At 47.3% G+C, this 18,334-nt stretch overlaps 1 long non-coding RNA gene across 1 annotated transcript in view; it reads left to right on the plus strand.

The window, feature by feature from the left end:
* LOC310892114 overlaps window positions 1-16,828 on the plus strand; it is a 127,759-nt gene extending 110,931 nt beyond the window's left edge. Inside the window, exon 2 of the long non-coding RNA XR_014577877.1 lies at window positions 16,505-16,828. This is a non-coding gene — a long non-coding RNA (uncharacterized lncRNA). The remainder of the gene's footprint in view (window positions 1-16,504) is intronic.
* The last annotated feature ends 1,506 nt before the right edge of the window (window positions 16,829-18,334 follow it).

An 18,334-nucleotide genomic window follows, 5' to 3' on the forward strand; every position in this document is an offset into this window, starting at 1 on the left:
AGGCAGCTTAGTGTTGTTATTTGAATCATGGGTGAAGCTAGGGAGAGGATTTGAACCTCTGGGGAAAGGGCTTAAGCCTTCTGCACTTGCCGGGCTCTGCCACTCTAGCTGGTCCTTTTCTAGGATTGAAAGTGGTGGGGGAAGGCCCTCTTCACGGTTTAGTTGGTTTCACTGCTTAGAGGGGGGGGGCGTGCTTGTGGTATTGGCCCCACTTTCCCGGTCCTTTCGTACTGGGGAGAGTGTGTCATAGATAGAAACCGACCTGGATTGCTCCGGTCTGAACTCAGATCACGTAGGACTGTTAATCGTTGAACAAACGAACCCTTAATAGCGGCTGCACCATTAGGATGTCCTGATCCAACATCGAGGTCGTAAACCCCCCTGTCGATATGGGCTCTTGAGGGGGATTGCGCTGTTATCCCTGGGGTAGCTTGGTCCATTAATCAATTATATTGGGTCTGGTCACTGTTAGCACTTTGAGGGGTAGCTCTAGGTAAAGAGGTATGGTCTTGTTTTTGGAGGATTTGTTCTCCTCCAAGGTCGCCCCAACCGAAAAATATCGACCAGGCTCTGCGATGGTAGTGGCCCCAGTGGGGTTGATTGAGGATTCGCGGTGGTCGTTGATTTTTAAGTTCCACAGGGTCTTCTCGTCTTATGTTCACATCCCCGCTTTTGCACGGGGAGATCAATTTCACTGATTATCTGTGAGAGACAGTTAAGACCTCGTTTAGCCATTCATACAAGTCTCGATTTATGGGACAATTGATTGCGCTACCTTTGCACGGTTAGGATACCGCGGCCGTTAAACCTAAGTCACCGGGCAGGCATCACCTTCAATACTTGTTTAATTTGCTGAAGGCTATGTTTTTGGTAAACAGTCGGGCCTTATTAATTTGCCGAGTTCCTTTCACAGATTTTAATCGCTCTTATAGGCGCTCCTGAGTCGGGTTAACAGGGTTAGTTAATACGTGGTCTTGTAGGGGTTTTTGTATCTGTCTAGGTCTGTTAATAATGTTTCTATGTAAGCTTGCGCCGTTAGAGGGGTGTGGCCCTGTACATGAGGGGCCTAGGATGATTCCTAGGATTGTTATGAGGATGGCAGCGGTTTTGGTGATAAGGGGTATGGTTATTGGGGGGGTTTTGGTTGGTGTGATGAAAGAGGTAATGATTATTCCTGCTGTAATGCTGCCTAGGGCGAGTCGGGTTAGGGGGGCGGTGATTAGTGGGTTGTTTTCGTTTATTGATACTATTGGGGGGATTCGGGTTTGTCCAGCTTGGACTAGGATGGTTATGCGGATGCTGTAGGTTGCGGTGAATGCTGTGGCTATAAGGGTTAGGAGTAGGGCTCAAGTATTTAGGTATGATGTGTTTAAGCTTTCGATGATGAGGTCTTTTGAGTAGAATCCGGCTAGGAATGGGGTTCCTATCAGCGCCAGGTTTCCGATGGTTAGGCAGGAAGTAGTGACTGGGAGTATTTTCTGTAGGCCTCCTATCTTTCGGATATCTTGTTCTCCGTTTAGGTTGTGGATGATAGACCCTGAGCATAGGAATAGTATGGCTTTAAAGAAGGCATGGGTTGAGATGTGTAGGAAGGCTAGTTGTGGGAGGTTTAGTCCGATAGTGACTATTATTAGTCCTAGTTGGCTGGATGTTGAGAAAGCAATGATTTTTTTGATGTCATTTTGGGTTAGGGCGCATGTGGCAGTGAATAGGGTTGATAGAGCACCTAGGCATAGGCAGGCAGTTAGGGCTGTCTGGTTGGTGGCTAGCAGGGGGTGCATGCGGATGAGCAGGAAGATTCCGGCTACTACTATGGTACTGGAGTGCAGTAGGGCTGATACTGGGGTGGGGCCTTCTATTGCTGCGGGCAGTCATGGGTGGAGTCCAAATTGGGCGGATTTTCCTGCGGCTGCGAGGATTAATCCTATGAGGGGGAGGATTGGGGTTTGGTGGGGGTGTACGGCTTGTTGGATCTCTCAGGTGTTGAATGTTGAAGCTAGTCATGCTATGCTCAGGATCAGTCCGACGTCTCCGATTCGGTTGTAGATTACGGCTCGTAGGGCGGCGGTGTTGGCATCTGCTCGGCCTTGTCATCAGCCGATGAGAAGGAAGGACATGATTCGTACTCCTTCCCAGCCTACGAATAGGAGGAATATGTTGTTTGCGGTTGTTAGGAGGAGTATGGCGACTAGGAATGTCAGTAGGTAGGTGAAAAATTTTGTTACGTATGGCTCTGAGGCCATGTATCATATGGCGAATTGTAGGATTGATCATGTTACAAATAGGGCGATTGGAAGAAATGTTATTGAGTATTGGTCTATTTTTAGGCTCAGGGGGATTTTAAAGTTTATAATGAATTTTCACTCCCAGTGGCAGGTGACAGATTCTACTCCCGAGTAGATGAATGCGGTTGTAGGGGCTAGGCTAATTAGGAATGCGGTTTTAACAGCGCGGGTGGTGGCTTGTGGGGTGTTTTTAAAGTTTTTAAATAGAAATGGCAGGATGATTGGGGTTAGGAGGATTGTCAGCGTGAGTAGTGTGAGGGAGTTGATTAGTAGTGTGGGGTTCACTACTTTTACTTGGATTTGCACCAAGATGGGTGGTTCCTAAGACCAGTGGATTGCTGTTATCCTTTAAAAGTAAGGGGGCTGAGGTTTTAGGCTCAGATGTAAGAGTTAGCAGCTCTTGTTGGTTAAACCCTCCCCTCGGCAGGTAAGAAGGTTTGAACTTCTATTCTTAGAATCACAGTCTAATGTTTGGTTTAAACTATACTTGCATGAGGGGATTCCGGAGATCAGTTCGGGTTTGAGGATTAGGAGGAATATTGGGATAATGTGGAGTGTTATGAGCAGGTGTTCTCGCGTGGTTGAGTTTTGCATAGATGTGATGTGGGAGGGGATTGAGCCTCGTTGGGTCATTAGTAGTATGAATAAGGTGTAGGAGGCGGTTAGTAGGGTTGCGATTCCTGTTAGGATGATCGTGAAGGCAGATCAGTTGAATAAGGTGATTATAATGGTTAGCTCTGCTATGAGGTTTGTTGTTGGGGGTAAGGCTATGTTTGTTAGATTGGCCAGCAATCATCAGGTAGCTATGAGTGGTAGGAGAGGTTGTAGGCCTCGTGTGAGTAGTAGAATTCGGCTGTGCGTACGTTCATAGTTTGTGTTGGCTAGGCAGAATAGTATGGAGGAAGTTAGTCCATGGGAAATTATTAGGATCATTGCCCCTGAGAATGATCAGTGGGTTTGGATTATTCCTGCGGCGATAACTAGGCCTATGTGGCTAACGGATGAATAAGCGATTAGTGATTTTAGGTCTGTCTGTCGTAGGCAGATTGAGCTAGTCATTAGGGCGCCTCATAGGGCCAGGGTTAGGAAGGGGTAGTGCAGGAGGTTGGACAGTGGGCCCATAAATAGAGTGACTCGTATAATTCCGTATCCTCCTAGCTTTAGTAGTAGGGCGGCGAGGAGTATTGAGCCTGCGATGGGTGCTTCTACGTGGGCTTTTGGCAGTCAGAGGTGTAGGCCGTATAGTGGGGCTTTTACTATGAATGCTATGAGCAGTGCTAGACCTGATAGTATTCCTGTCCATGAGGTGGATAGGGTTGGGTGGGTTAGTTGTAGGGTTGGCAGGTGCAGGGTGCCAATTTTCACGTATAGGTGTATGATTGTGATTAGCAGGGGTAGAGAGCTTACTGGCGTGTAGAATAGCAGGTAGATGCCAGCGCTTAGGCGTTCTGGTTGGTTCCCCCATCGGGTGATTAAGATTAGGGTGGGAATGAGGGTTGCTTCAAATGAGATGTAAAATAGTGCTAGTTCTGTGGTGGAAAAGGCTAGTAGGATGAATGGCTGGACTGCGACTAAGGTTGAGATAAAGATTCGTTTGCGTTGTAGGGGTTCTTGTTGCAGGTGGTTTTGGCTTGCTATGATTATGAGTGGGAGTAGTCAGCAGGATAGTACTAGGAGGGGGGATGAGATTTGGTCAATTCCTGTTCAGTTGGATAAAAATTTGTAGGGGTAGTAGGTTGGGATTAATCACTGTAGGCTTAGGGCAGCGATTAGGAGGCTGTATAAGGTGGTGTTAGTCCATAGAAATTTTGGTGGAGACAGCAGGGCTGTTGGAAGAAGTATGATTGTGGGTAGGATGATTTTTAGCATTGCAGGAGGTTTAGGTTGTGTAGATGGTCGGAGCCATGTGTGCGGGTGGAGGCTACTAGGATGGCCAGGCCTGTGCCCGCCTCACACGCTGAGAAGGTTAGCATGAGAATTGGTACCATGGTGAATGAGGAGACTTGGTTTTCGATGGATCATATTGATAGGCCTACGAATATCGATAATATTATGCTTTCAAGGCATAGTAGGGCGGATACTAGGTGGGTTCGGTGGAAGGCTAGCCCTAGTCCGCTGAAAATGAAGGCTGAGTAGAAGCTTAAATGTAGGGGCGACATAAGAAAGTTACAGGGTTGGCTGTAATCTGCTGGGTCGAAACCAGCTATCTTTTTGGTTAGACTAACTTTCTGTTATTCTGCTCATTCTAGGCCCCCTTGAATTCACTCGTAGGCCAGTCCGAGTGTTAGGAGAAGGAGGATCACTACAGTTCAGGTGAGGGTCATTAGGGGGGATTGGAGTTGGACGGCTCATGGCAGGGGGAGTAGGAGGGCGATTTCTAGGTCGAATAGGACGAACAGGATGGCTACTGAGGAAGAATCGGACTGAGAATGGTAATCGAGCAGATCCAAGTGGGTCGAATCCACATTCGTACGGTGAGAGTTTCTCTGAGTCGGGGTTTATTTGGGCGAGTCAGAAGTTTAATGCGGTTAGGGCGGCGCTTAGGATTGATGATAGGGCGAATATGAACATGAGTGCGTTCATTGCTCTCCTCTGGGTTTATACCAGATTCTAGAGATTGGAAGTCAATTGTAATTAATATACTAGAAGAGCAAGATCCTCATCAGTAGATGGTTATGTAGAGGAATAGTCAGATGACGTCTACGAAGTGTCAGTATCAGGCTGCTGCCTCGAATCCGAAGTGGTGGTCTGATGTAAAGTGGAACTTGATCAGTCGGAAGAGGCAGACGGTCAGGAAGGAGGATCCGATGATTACGTGGAGTCCGTGGAATCCAGTGGCAACGAAGAAGGTAGATCCGTAGACGCTATCAGCGATTGAGAATGGGGCTTCGTGGTATTCTATTGCTTGTAGGGCTGTGAAGTAGAATCCCAAGAGGATCGTTAGGGTTAGGGCGTGGATGGCATGTTTTCGGTTTCCTTCTGTGATGCTGTGATGGGCTCACGTTACGGTAACGCCTGAGGCTAGTAGGATGGCTGTGTTTAGTAGGGGGACTTCTATCGGGTTGAGTGGTTTAATTCCTGTTGGGGGTCATTGGCCTCCTAGTTCTGGGGTTGGGGCCAGGCTCGAGTGGAAGAACGCTCAGAAGAACCCTAAGAAGAAGAATGCTTCGGATGTGATGAAAAGGATTATGCCGTATCGTAGGCCTTTTTGGACTGTGGGAGTGTGATGGCCTTGGAAGGTGCTTTCTCGTACAATGTCTCGTCATCATTGGAGTATTACTAGGAGTATTGAGATGAGGCCTAGGGTTAGTAGTATGGATGAGTTGTAGTGGAATCACATGATTAATCCTGAGGTTGTGAGTAGGGCGGCGGCTGCCCCGAAGATTGGTCAAGGGCTTGGGTCAACTATGTGGTATGAGTGTGCTTGGTGTGCCATTAGATGTTTTCTTGTAAGTATAGGCTTAGAAGGAGCACGAAGACGTAGGCCTGGATTATGGCTACTGCTACTTCTAGGATGGTTAGGAGTAGTAGGATGATTATTGTTAGGATGGATACTGCAGGAAGGGTGGGTATTAATGCAATGGAGGCTGTAGAGATGAGTTGGATGAGTAAGTGTCCTGCTGTAAGGTTGGCTGTAAGGCGGACTCCGAGGGCTAGGGGGCGGATTAGTAGGCTGGTTGTTTCGATCAGGATTAGTGCGGGGATTAGGGGTGTAGGGGTACCTTCGGGTAATAGGTGGGCTAAAGAGGCTGATGGTTGGTTTCGTAGGCCTGTTAGTAGTGTGGCGAGCCATAGTGGGAAGGCTAGGGCTATGTTCATAGATAGTTGGGTGGTTGGGGTGAATGTATATGGAAGGAGGCCTAGAAGGTTGATTGTAAGAAGTATGATTATTAGGGATGTAAATATTATGGCTCATTTGTGGCCATTTTTGTTGAGTGGGACTATTAGTTGTTTTGTGATTAGGTGAAGGAGTCATGTTTGGATAGTAGAAAGGCGGTTGTTGATTCATCGGTTGTTTGGGGACGGGAATAGTAGGGCTGGGAAGAGTAGGGATAGTAGGATTAAGGGGATGCCAAATAGATTGGGGCTGGAAAATTGGTCAAAGAAGCTTAGGTTCATGGTCAGGATCATGGTGTGGGTTTGGTAGTGAGGGAGGTCTTATTTGATGGGGGGTTGGTTGTGGTGAAGGCTAGTAGTTTTGGTTGGATGAGGAGTGCTAGGGTTAATCAGGTTATAATTATGATTGAAAATCATGGTGCGGGGTTAAGCTGTGGCATATCATTAAGGAGGGGGAAGTCCCTCTTTGGCTAGCTTAAAAGGCTAGTGCTGTTGCATAGCTTCTTAATGATTAGGATGATGATAGAAGGGACGATCAGGCCTCGAAATGTGGGAGTGGGGCTGATTCTACTACAATGGGTATGTAGCTGTGATTAGCCCCGCAAATTTCTGAGCATTGTCCGTAAAAAATCCCAGGCCGGGTGGTCATGAATGAAGTTTGGTTTAGTCGGCCTGGGATTGCGTCTGTTTTAACTCCGAGCGTTGGGACTGCTCAGGAGTGGAGTACGTCTCCTGCAGTAATGATCACGCGGATGGGGGATTCTATTGGGATAACTACGCGGTGGTCAACTTCTAGCAGTCGGAAGTGGCCGTTGGGTAAGTCTGGGGTGGGCACTATGTAGGAGTCGAATGATAGGTCTTTGAAGTCTGTGTATTCGTAGCTTCAGTATCATTGGTGGCCGATGGCTTTTAGGGTGAGGTCTGGTTCATCGATTTTGTCCATTATGTAGAGGATTTGTAGGGATGGGAGGGCGAGGAGTACCAGGACGATAGCAGGTAGGATTGTCCAGATCAGCTCTACTTCTTGGGCGTCTACAGCATTGGACGAGAGTTTTTCTGTTAGTATGTGGGCTAAAAGGTAGAGAACTAGGCTGCAGATAGCTAGGGCAACGATTAGGGCGTGGTCGTGGAATTCAACGAGTTCTTCTATGATGGGTGATGAGGCGTCTTGGAATCCTAGTTGGGAGTGGTTGGCCACATGAGATGTACAGGATTTTTACCTGTGATTTAGTCTTGACAAGGCTATGTAATTGGTTTACTAACGTCTCATAAGAAAGAAGCATGAGCGGTTAATGCAGTTGGCTTGAAACCAGCATGTGAGGGTTCGATTCCTTCCTTTCTTGTACTTGGACGAAGGCCGGTTCCTCGAAAGTATGGTATGGGGGAGGGCAGCCGTGGATTCATTCAACGTTTGTGGTAGTTAGTTCTGGTTGTAGGACTTTTCGTTTGGCCGAAAAGGCTTCTCAGATGATGAATATTAGTATGATTACGGCTACTATTGAGATTAGGGAGCCGATGGAGGAAATGGTGTTTCATAGTGTGTAGGCGTCGGGATAGTCCGAGTATCGTCGGGGTATTCCTGCTAGGCCTAGGAAGTGCTGGGGGAAGAACGTTAGGTTTACTCCTGTAAATATTACCCCGAAGTGGGCTTTTGCTCATGTTTGGTGTAGGGTAAACCCAGTGAGTAGTGGGAATCAGTGAGTAAATCCTGCTAGAATGGCAAAGACGGCGCCTATGGATAGGACGTAGTGGAAGTGGGCAACTACGTAGTACGTGTCGTGCAGGGCGATGTCTAGGGAAGAGTTTGCAAGAACGATTCCTGTTAATCCTCCGATGGTAAATAGGAAGATAAATCCTAGAGCTCATAGTATTGGGGGGGTCTCATTTGATTGTTCCTCCGTGCAGGGTGGCTAGTCAGCTAAATACTTTGATTCCGGTAGGGATGGCAATGATTATAGTGGCTGATGTAAAGTAGGCTCGGGTATCAACGTCTATTCCTACTGTAAACATGTGGTGAGCTCAGACGATGAATCCTAGGAAGCCGATGGATAGTATGGCTCAGACTATTCCCATGTAGCCGAAGGGCTCCTTTTTGCCTGAGTAGTACGTGACTACGTGTGAGATGATTCCGAACCCCGGTAGGATCAGAATATAGACTTCTGGGTGTCCGAAGAATCAGAATAGGTGTTGGTACAGGATTGGGTCTCCTCCTCCAGCGGGGTCGAAGAATGTGGTGTTTAGGTTTCGATCAGTTAGTAATATTGTAATACCGGCGGCGAGTACGGGGAGTGATAGAAGGAGTAGGATGGCGGTAATTAGTACGGATCAGACAAATAGTGTCCACTTCCACTACGTCCTATCCATAGGCGCCGTCTTTGCCATTCTAGCAGGATTTACTCACTGATTCCCACTACTCACTGGGTTTACCCTACACCAAACATGAGCAAAAGCCCACTTCGGGGTAATATTTACAGGAGTAAACCTAACGTTCTTCCCCCAGCACTTCCTAGGCCTAGCAGGAATACCCCGACGATACTCGGACTATCCCGACGCCTACACACTATGAAACACCATTTCCTCCTAGTCCTAGGACTTAGAGAAACTCCAGTACTAAAAATAGTAAACACAAGCAATAATTTCATATACTTCACTCTCACTCACCACTCAACTATCAGCTAACCACACCCCCGTCCACATAGCTTAACACAAAGCATGGCACTGAAGTTGCCAAGATGGCATAAAACATGCCTGCGGACAAAAGACTTAGTCCTAACCTTACGGTTGGTTTTTGCTAAATATATACATGCAAGTATCCGCGCCCCAGTGTAAACGCCCTCGACCACCTACCCCCATACAGGCCTTGAGGAGCGGGTATCAGGCACACCCAAGTAGTAGCCCAAGACGCCTCGCTAAGCCACGCCCCCACGGGTATTCAGCAGTAATTAACATTAAGCAATGAGTGCAAACTTGACTTAGTTATAGCAACAGCCTAACTTCAAGGGTTGGTAAATCTTGTGCCAGCCACTGCGGTCATACAAGAAACCCAAATCAACCGTCCTATTGACATGGCGTAAAGAGTGGTAAAATGCCTATCCTAGCTAACTAAGATCAAAATGCAACTGAGCTGTCATAAGCCCAAGATGCACCTAAACACACCATTAAGATGATCTTAGGAACTAACGACTGATTTAAACCCACGAAAGCCAGGGCCCAAACTGGGATTAGATACCCCACTATGCCTGGCCCTAAATCTTGATACTTACTTTACCGAAGTATCCGCCAGAGAACTACGAGCACAAACGCTTAAAACTCTAAGGACTTGGCGGTGCCCCAAACCCACCTAGAGGAGCCTGTTCTACAATCGATAATCCCCGATTAACCCAACCACCCCTTGCCAACACAGCCTACATACCGCCGTCGCCAGCCCACCTCGAATGAGAGCACAACAGTGGACACAATAGCACCCCGCTAATAAGACAGGTCAAGGTATAGCCTATGGAGTGGAAGAAATGGGCTACATTCCCTATTCATAGGGCACACGGAAAGAAGCGTGAAACCACTTCTGGAAGGCGGATTTAGCAGTAAAGTGGGACAATAGAGCCTACTTTAAGCCGGCCCTGGGGCACGTACATGGTTAAACATGCCTGTTAGTAGTGTGGCGAGCCATAGTGGGAAGGCTAGGGCTATGTTCATAGATAGTTGGGTGGTTGGGGTGAATGTATATGGAAGGAGGCCTAGAAGGTTGATTGTAAGAAGTATGATTATTAGGGATGTAAATATTATGGCTCATTTGTGGCCATTTTTGTTGAGTGGGACTATTAGTTGTTTTGTGATTAGGTGAAGGAGTCATGTTTGGATAGTAGAAAGGCGGTTGTTGATTCATCGGTTGTTTGGGGACGGGAATAGTAGGGCTGGGAAGAGTAGGGATAGTAGGATTAAGGGGATGCCAAATAGATTGGGGCTGGAAAATTGGTCAAAGAAGCTTAGGTTCATGGTCAGGATCATGGTGTGGGTTTGGTAGTGAGGGAGGTCTTATTTGATGGGGGGTTGGTTGTGGTGAAGGCTAGTAGTTTTGGTTGGATGAGGAGTGCTAGGGTTAATCAGGTTATAATTATGATTGAAAATCATGGTGCGGGGTTAAGCTGTGGCATATCATTAAGGAGGGGGAAGTCCCTCTTTGGCTAGCTTAAAAGGCTAGTGCTGTTGCATAGCTTCTTAATGATTAGGATGATGATAGAAGGGACGATCAGGCCTCGAAATGTGGGAGTGGGGCTGATTCTACTACAATGGGTATGTAGCTGTGATTAGCCCCGCAAATTTCTGAGCATTGTCCGTAAAAAATCCCAGGCCGGGTGGTCATGAATGAAGTTTGGTTTAGTCGGCCTGGGATTGCGTCTGTTTTAACTCCGAGCGTTGGGACTGCTCAGGAGTGGAGTACGTCTCCTGCAGTAATGATCACGCGGATGGGGGATTCTATTGGGATAACTACGCGGTGGTCAACTTCTAGCAGTCGGAAGTGGCCGTTGGGTAAGTCTGGGGTGGGCACTATGTAGGAGTCGAATGATAGGTCTTTGAAGTCTGTGTATTCGTAGCTTCAGTATCATTGGTGGCCGATGGCTTTTAGGGTGAGGTCTGGTTCATCGATTTTGTCCATTATGTAGAGGATTTGTAGGGATGGGAGGGCGAGGAGTACCAGGACGATAGCAGGTAGGATTGTCCAGATCAGCTCTACTTCTTGGGCGTCTACAGCATTGGACGAGAGTTTTTCTGTTAGTATGTGGGCTAAAAGGTAGAGAACTAGGCTGCAGATAGCTAGGGCAACGATTAGGGCGTGGTCGTGGAATTCAACGAGTTCTTCTATGATGGGTGATGAGGCGTCTTGGAATCCTAGTTGGGAGTGGTTGGCCACATGAGATGTACAGGATTTTTACCTGTGATTTAGTCTTGACAAGGCTATGTAATTGGTTTACTAACGTCTCATAAGAAAGAAGCATGAGCGGTTAATGCAGTTGGCTTGAAACCAGCATGTGAGGGTTCGATTCCTTCCTTTCTTGTACTTGGACGAAGGCCGGTTCCTCGAAAGTATGGTATGGGGGAGGGCAGCCGTGGATTCATTCAACGTTTGTGGTAGTTAGTTCTGGTTGTAGGACTTTTCGTTTGGCCGAAAAGGCTTCTCAGATGATGAATATTAGTATGATTACGGCTACTATTGAGATTAGGGAGCCGATGGAGGAAATGGTGTTTCATAGTGTGTAGGCGTCGGGATAGTCCGAGTATCGTCGGGGTATTCCTGCTAGGCCTAGGAAGTGCTGGGGGAAGAACGTTAGGTTTACTCCTGTAAATATTACCCCGAAGTGGGCTTTTGCTCATGTTTGGTGTAGGGTAAACCCAGTGAGTAGTGGGAATCAGTGAGTAAATCCTGCTAGAATGGCAAAGACGGCGCCTATGGATAGGACGTAGTGGAAGTGGGCAACTACGTAGTACGTGTCGTGCAGGGCGATGTCTAGGGAAGAGTTTGCAAGAACGATTCCTGTTAATCCTCCGATGGTAAATAGGAAGATAAATCCTAGAGCTCATAGTATTGGGGGGGTCTCATTTGATTGTTCCTCCGTGCAGGGTGGCTAGTCAGCTAAATACTTTGATTCCGGTAGGGATGGCAATGATTATAGTGGCTGATGTAAAGTAGGCTCGGGTATCAACGTCTATTCCTACTGTAAACATGTGGTGAGCTCAGACGATGAATCCTAGGAAGCCGATGGATAGTATGGCTCAGACTATTCCCATGTAGCCGAAGGGCTCCTTTTTGCCTGAGTAGTACGTGACTACGTGTGAGATGATTCCGAACCCCGGTAGGATCAGAATATAGACTTCTGGGTGTCCGAAGAATCAGAATAGGTGTTGGTACAGGATTGGGTCTCCTCCTCCAGCGGGGTCGAAGAATGTGGTGTTTAGGTTTCGATCAGTTAGTAATATTGTAATACCGGCGGCGAGTACGGGGAGTGATAGAAGGAGTAGGATGGCGGTAATTAGTACGGATCAGACAAATAGTGTCCACTTCCACTACGTCCTATCCATAGGCGCCGTCTTTGCCATTCTAGCAGGATTTACTCACTGATTCCCACTACTCACTGGGTTTACCCTACACCAAACATGAGCAAAAGCCCACTTCGGGGTAATATTTACAGGAGTAAACCTAACGTTCTTCCCCCAGCACTTCCTAGGCCTAGCAGGAATACCCCGACGATACTCGGACTATCCCGACGCCTACACACTATGAAACACCATTTCCTCCTAGTCCTAGGACTTAGAGAAACTCCAGTACTAAAAATAGTAAACACAAGCAATAATTTCATATACTTCACTCTCACTCACCACTCAACTATCAGCTAACCACACCCCCGTCCACATAGCTTAACACAAAGCATGGCACTGAAGTTGCCAAGATGGCATAAAACATGCCTGCGGACAAAAGACTTAGTCCTAACCTTACGGTTGGTTTTTGCTAAATATATACATGCAAGTATCCGCGCCCCAGTGTAAACGCCCTCGACCACCTACCCCCATACAGGCCTTGAGGAGCGGGTATCAGGCACACCCAAGTAGTAGCCCAAGACGCCTCGCTAAGCCACGCCCCCACGGGTATTCAGCAGTAATTAACATTAAGCAATGAGTGCAAACTTGACTTAGTTATAGCAACAGCCTAACTTCAAGGGTTGGTAAATCTTGTGCCAGCCACCGCGGTCATACAAGAAACCCAAATCAACCGTCCTATTGACATGGCGTAAAGAGTGGTAAAATGCCTATCCTAGCTAACTAAGATCAAAATGCAACTGAGCTGTCATAAGCCCAAGATGCACCTAAACACACCATTAAGATGATCTTAGGAACTAACGACTGATTTAAACCCACGAAAGCCAGGGCCCAAACTGGGATTAGATACCCCACTATGCCTGGCCCTAAATCTTGATACTTACTTTACCGAAGTATCCGCCAGAGAACTACGAGCACAAACGCTTAAAACTCTAAGGACTTGGCGGTGCCCCAAACCCACCTAGAGGAGCCTGTTCTACAATCGATAATCCCCGATTAACCCAACCACCCCTTGCCAACACAGCCTACATACCGCCGTCGCCAGCCCACCTCGAATGAGAGCACAACAGTGGACACAATAGCACCCCGCTAATAAGACAGGTCAAGGTATAGCCTATGGAGTGGAAGAAATGGGCTACATTCCCTATTCATAGGGCACACGGAAAGAAGCGTGAAACCACTTCTGGAAGGCGGATTTAGCAGTAAAGTGGGACAATAGAGCCTACTTTAAGCCGGCCCTGGGGCACGTACATGGTTAAACATGCCTGTTAGTAGTGTGGCGAGCCATAGTGGGAAGGCTAGGGCTATGTTCATAGATAGTTGGGTGGTTGGGGTGAATGTATATGGAAGGAGGCCTAGAAGGTTGATTGTAAGAAGTATGATTATTAGGGATGTAAATATTATGGCTCATTTGTGGCCATTTTTGTTGAGTGGGACTATTAGTTGTTTTGTGATTAGGTGAAGGAGTCATGTTTGGATAGTAGAAAGGCGGTTGTTGATTCATCGGTTGTTTGGGGACGGGAATAGTAGGGCTGGGAAGAGTAGGGATAGTAGGATTAAGGGGATGCCAAATAGATTGGGGCTGGAAAATTGGTCAAAGAAGCTTAGGTTCATGGTCAGGATCATGGTGTGGGTTTGGTAGTGAGGGAGGTCTTATTTGATGGGGGGTTGGTTGTGGTGAAGGCTAGTAGTTTTGGTTGGATGAGGAGTGCTAGGGTTAATCAGGTTATAATTATGATTGAAAATCATGGTGCGGGGTTAAGCTGTGGCATATCATTAAGGAGGGGGAAGTCCCTCTTTGGCTAGCTTAAAAGGCTAGTGCTGTTGCATAGCTTCTTAATGATTAGGATGATGATAGAAGGGACGATCAGGCCTCGAAATGTGGGAGTGGGGTTGATTCTACTACAATGGGTATGTAGCTGTGATTAGCCCCACAAATTTCTGAGCATTGTCCGTAAAAAATCCCAGGCCGGGTGGTAATGAATGAAGTTTGGTTTAGTCGGCCTGGGATTGCGTCTGTTTTAACTCCGAGCGTTGGGACTGCTCAGGAGTGGAGTACGTCTCCTGCAGTAATGATCACGCGGATGGGGGATTCTATTGGGATAACTATGCGGTGGTCAACTTCTAGCAGTCGGAAGTGGCCGTTGGGTAAGTCTGGGGTGGGCACTATGTAGGAGTCGAATGATAGGTCTTTGAAGTCTGTGTATTCGTAGCTTCAGTATCATTGGTGGCCGATGGCTTTTAGGGTGAGGTCTGGTTCGTCGATTTCGTCCATTATGTAGAGGATTTGTAGGGATGGGAGGGCGAGGAGTACCAGGACGATAGCAGGTAGGATTGTCCAGATCAGCTCTACTTCTTGGGCGTCTACAGCATTGGACGAGAGTTTTTCTGTTAGTATGTGGGCTAAAAGGTAGAGAACTAGGCTGCAGATAGCTAGGGCAACGATTAGGGCGTGGTCGTGGAATTCAACGAGTTCTTCTATGATGGGTGATGAGGCGTCTTGGAATCCTAGTTGGGAGTGGTTGGCCACATGAGATGTACAGGATTTTTACCTGTGATTTAGTCTTGACAAGGCTATGTAATTGGTTTACTAACGTCTCATAAGAAAGAAGCATGAGCGGTTAACCTCCTGGGAGACCCAGAAAACTTCACCCCAGCAAACCCACTAGTAACCCCACCACACATCAAGCCAGAATGATACTTCCTATTCGCCTACGCCATCCTACGTTCAATCCCAAATAAACTAGGAGGCGTATTAGCACTGGCCGCCTCCGTACTGATCCTATTCCTAATCCCATTCCTGCACAAATCAAAACAACGAGCAATAACATTCCGACCACTCTCCCAGCTCCTATTCTGAGTACTAGTCGCCGACCTCCTCGTCCTAACATGAGTAGGAAGCCAACCCGTCGAACACCCATTCATCATCATCGGCCAACTCGCTTCAATCGCCTACTTCACTATCCTCCTATTTCTCCTCCCCGCCGCAAGCGCCCTAGAAAACAAAATACTCAACTGCTAAATACTCTAATAGTTTATAAAAACATTGGTCTTGTAAACCAAAGATTGAAGACTTACCACTTCTTAGAGTACCCCAAACTCAGAAAAAAAGGACTCAAACCTTTATCTCCAGCTCCCAAAGCTGGCATTTTCAATAAACTATTCTCTGACCCTAACCCCTAAACCGCCCGAATAGCACCCCGCGACAACCCCCGCACAAGCTCCAATACAACAAACAAAGTCAACAACAGCCCCCAACCCGCCACTAAAAACATCCCTGCCCCATGTGAATAAAACATGGAAACTCCACTAAAATCCGACCGAACAACAAACACCCCAACATTATTCACAGTAGAAACCCCGAACTTCCAAGCCCCCATAAACCCCCCAAACACCAACCCCCCAAAAACAATTGCCACAAACGCTACTGCACATCCAATCACCCGTCAATCCCCCCAAGCCCCAGGGAAAGGCTCCGCTGCTAAAGCTACTGAATAAACAAACACCACCAGCATACCCCCCAAATACACCATAAACAGCACTAAAGCCACAAACGAAACCCCAAGGCCCAGCAACCACCCGCACCCCGCCACAGACGCTAACACCAAACCAACAACCCCATAATACGGCGAAGGATTCGACGCCACACCCAAAACACCCACCGCAAAGCAAATCCCTAAAAAAAACATAAAATAAGTCATTATTCCTGCCCGGACACTACCCGAGGCCTGCGGCTCGAAAAGCCGCCATTGTTCTCAACTACAGGAACTAACCGCAAGCCCCCAATAATTCTACCCCATCTATGCCATTATGCTTAACCCCCCCCCCCTCCCCCCCCGAGGCGGGGGTATTTGGTTATGCATATTCGTGCATAAATTTATATACCCCATATACATACATACTATAGTACCAGTAATATACATTATATACGGACTATCTTATAAGCAGGTGCTAAACCCATACATGTACACGGCCATTAAACCCTTAAACACACTCCTACCAAACCACCCGGCATGAATGTTCTAGGACCATACCCCACAACACCCAATACAACTCCACTCAAGCGCATAACAAGACCCCATTTTAATGAATGCTCACAGGACATGCTCCAACAACAACTCTCCACCACATATCTCATGCAGTTCGTATCAGACGGATTTATTAATCGTACTCCTCACGTGAAATCAGCAACCCGTTGCACATAATGTCCGGTATGACTAGCTTCAGGCCCATACGTTCCCCCTAAACCCCTCGCCCTCCTCACATTTTTGCGCCTCTGGTTCCTCGGTCAGGGCCATCCATTGGGTTCACTCACCCCTCCTTGCCCTTCAAAGTGGCATCTGTGAGTACTTTCACCTTCTCAATGCGTAATCGCGGCATGTTCCAGCTTTTTGGCGCCTCTGGTTCCTCTTATTTTTTCCGGGGTTACCTCACAGGTGGCTATTCCCAGTGATCTCGGGGGTCCCACAATCTAAGCCTGGACACACCTGCCTCACGGCCTATCCTATATTTCAAGGGTCCCTCGATGAGACGGTTGGCGTATATGGGGAATCATCCTGACACTGATGCACTTTGACCACATTCAGTTAATGTTACCTCCACCCTCCGGGTTAAATGGGGCTATTGGATGAATGCTCGTTGGACATAGCACAAAACAACAAATCATTAAGCGCAACCCCTGCGCTTCACAAACTAAACCAGTAAACTTTCGCTAACCACCATGTAGCATAAACCTTCATCGCCCAATCCCAGCAAACTACCTCTAAAACTCCATTAATCATCCCTTCCATGACATCATCGGAACGATGTACATATACACACAAACACATACAAAATAACTTAAACTTATTAGAGAAACTCCAGTACTAAAAATAGTAAACACAAGCAATAATTTCATATACTTCACTCTCACTCACCACTCAACTATCAGCTAACCACACCCCCGTCCACATAGCTTAACACAAAGCATGGCACTGAAGTTGCCAAGATGGCATAAAACATGCCTGCGGACAAAAGACTTAGTCCTAACCTTACGGTTGGTTTTTGCTAAATATATACATGCAAGTATCCGCGCCCCAGTGTAAACGCCCTCGACCACCTACCCCCATACAGGCCTTGAGGAGCGGGTATCAGGCACACCCAAGTAGTAGCCCAAGACGCCTCGCTAAGCCACGCCCCCACGGGTATTCAGCAGTAATTAACATTAAGCAATGAGTGCAAACTTGACTTAGTTATAGCAACAGCCTAACTTCAAGGGTTGGTAAATCTTGTGCCAGCCACCGCGGTCATACAAGAAAGCCAAATCAACCGTCCTATTGACACGGCGTAAAGAGTGGTAAAATGCCTATCCTAGCTAACTAAGATCAAAATGCAACTGAGCTGTCATAAGCCCAAGATGCACCTAAACACACCATTAAGATGATCTTAGGAACTAACGACTGATTTAAACCCACGAAAGCCAGGGCCCAAACTGGGATTAGATACCCCACTATGCCTGGCCCTAAATCTTGATACTTACTTTACCGAAGTATCCGCCAGAGAACTACGAGCACAAACGCTTAAAACTCTAAGGACTTGGCGGTGCCCCAAACCCACCTAGAGGAGCCTGTTCTACAATCGATAATCCCCGATTAACCCAACCACCCCTTGCCAACACAGCCTACATACCGCCGTCGCCAGCCCACCTCGAATGAGAGCACAACAGTGGACACAATAGCACCCCGCTAATAAGACAGGTCAAGGTATAGCCTATGGAGTGGAAGAAATGGGCTACATTCCCTATTCATAGGGCACACGGAAAGAAGCGTGAAACCACTTCTGGAAGGCGGATTTAGCAGTAAAGTGGGACAATAGAGCCTACTTTAAGCCGGCCCTGGGGCACGTACATACCGCCCGTCACCCTCCTCAAAAGCCACATCCCACATAACTAATACCATAAATACGCTGAAGATGAGGTAAGTCGTAACAAGGTAAGTGTACCGGAAGGTGTACTTAGAATATCAAGACGTAGCTATAACACCAAAGCACTCAGCTTACACCTGAAAGATATCTACTAGACCGGATCGTCTTGAAGCCCCCCCTCTAGCTCAACCACACAAATAGTACACCAAAACTAAAGAATT

The sequence above is a fragment of the Anser anser genome, assembly GCF_964211835.1.
Source record: "Anser anser genome assembly, contig: HAP1_SCAFFOLD_55, whole genome shotgun sequence".
Taxonomy (NCBI): Eukaryota; Metazoa; Chordata; class Aves; order Anseriformes; family Anatidae; genus Anser; species Anser anser.